Source organism: Ambystoma mexicanum, chromosome 7p, assembly GCF_040938575.1.
Source record: "Ambystoma mexicanum isolate Mex_15411 chromosome 7p, UKY_AmexF1_1, whole genome shotgun sequence".
NCBI classification, from domain to species: Eukaryota; Metazoa; Chordata; class Amphibia; order Caudata; family Ambystomatidae; genus Ambystoma; species Ambystoma mexicanum.
In genome coordinates, this window is record NC_090939.1 from 744,437,510 (window position 1) to 744,439,026 (window position 1,517).

The following is a 1,517-nucleotide window of genomic DNA, read 5'->3' on the forward strand; positions in this document are numbered from 1 at the left end:
AGGTGTGCATGGACCTCCACGTCGCAGCCCTGCAGATGTCCAGCAGGAGCACACCAGACAGGAACGCCGTGGTAGCAGCGATCGCTCTGGTCGAATGGGCTCTCGGACGGCCAGGCAGCGGTCGGTTTGCCAACCGGTGACAGTGCATGATGCAGCCGCAGAGCCATCTGGAAATGGAAGTCTTCGAGAGAGCCTTCCCTTGATTCACAGTCCCAAAGTTCACAAACAGCTGTGATGTCTTCCGAAAACTCTTTGTGCGGTCCACGTAGAACTTCAGCGCTCTAGCTGCGTCCAGCGAGTGCAGAGTCCTATCAGCCGGCGACAAAGGAGACGGGAAGAAAACTGGCAACACCAAGGGTTCGTTGAGGTGGAAGTCCAACGGCACCTTGGGCATGAAGGATGGGTGTGTCCTCAGCACCACCCTCGTGTCGTGAAACGTCAAGTATGGCGGCTTGCAAGATAGGGCCTGGATCTCTCCCACTCGTCAAGCGGAGGTGATGGCCACGAGAAACGCTGTCTTCCACGACAGAAACTTCAACGGTGCCGAATGCATAGGCTCAAATGGGGGCCCCCAATGAGCCTGGTCAGCACCACGCTGAGCTCCCATGCCGGGACGGGGGCCTTCACCGGCGGGAATGATCAGATCAATCGTTTCATAAATTCCTTCACCAGTCGATGAGACCACAAGGACGCCCGTCCCGTAGTTCTGGTGTATCGTGAGATGGCGGCCAGATGTATCTTGATGGAAGCGTGAGCTAGTCCAACCTTGGCCAATGATAGTAGGTACGGCAATACTTGAGGGGCCGTAATCCGCAGAGGGTTAATCTTCTGTGCACGGCACCAGACAGAGAACCTCTTCCATTCATGTCCGTAGCACTTGAGAGTTGAGGACGCCCTGGCCTTTGCAAGAACCTCTCTGCAGTCGGCCGGGATGTCGTACCCTCCAAACTCTAGTGCTGCAGGAGCCAGGCCTGCAAGTTCAGCGACTCCGGGTTGTGGTGAAGAATGGCGCCTCCTTCTCTGGAAAGAAGATCTGTGTCAGTCGGCAGCTTGACTGTTGTGGACGTTGACAAGTCCAGAAGGTCCAGGAACCAGATCTGTCTCGGCCACGCCGGTGCGACGAGGATCATCCTGCACCGGGACCTCTGGAGCTGGTTGATGAGCCGGAGCAGCAACGTCAGCGGAGGGAACGCATAAAGAAATAGGCCGTCCCAGGGGAACGAGAAAGCATCGCCCATGCTCCTCGGCTGGTGGAACCTGCTGGCGAACCTCCGGCACTTGGAATTTGCCGCCGTCGCGAAGAGATCGATCTGGGGTTCGCCCCATCATCGGAAGAGTCCATCCACTTGATCCTGGTGTAGTTCCCACTCGTGTCACAAGCGCAGCTCTCTGCTGTGTGAGTCAGCGATGGTGTTTTTTATTCCTGCCAGATGAAAAGGCACCAGAAACATCTCTTGGGCGACAGCCCAATGCCACAGATCCTGGGCTTCCTTGGATAGGGCAGGGGATCTGGTTCC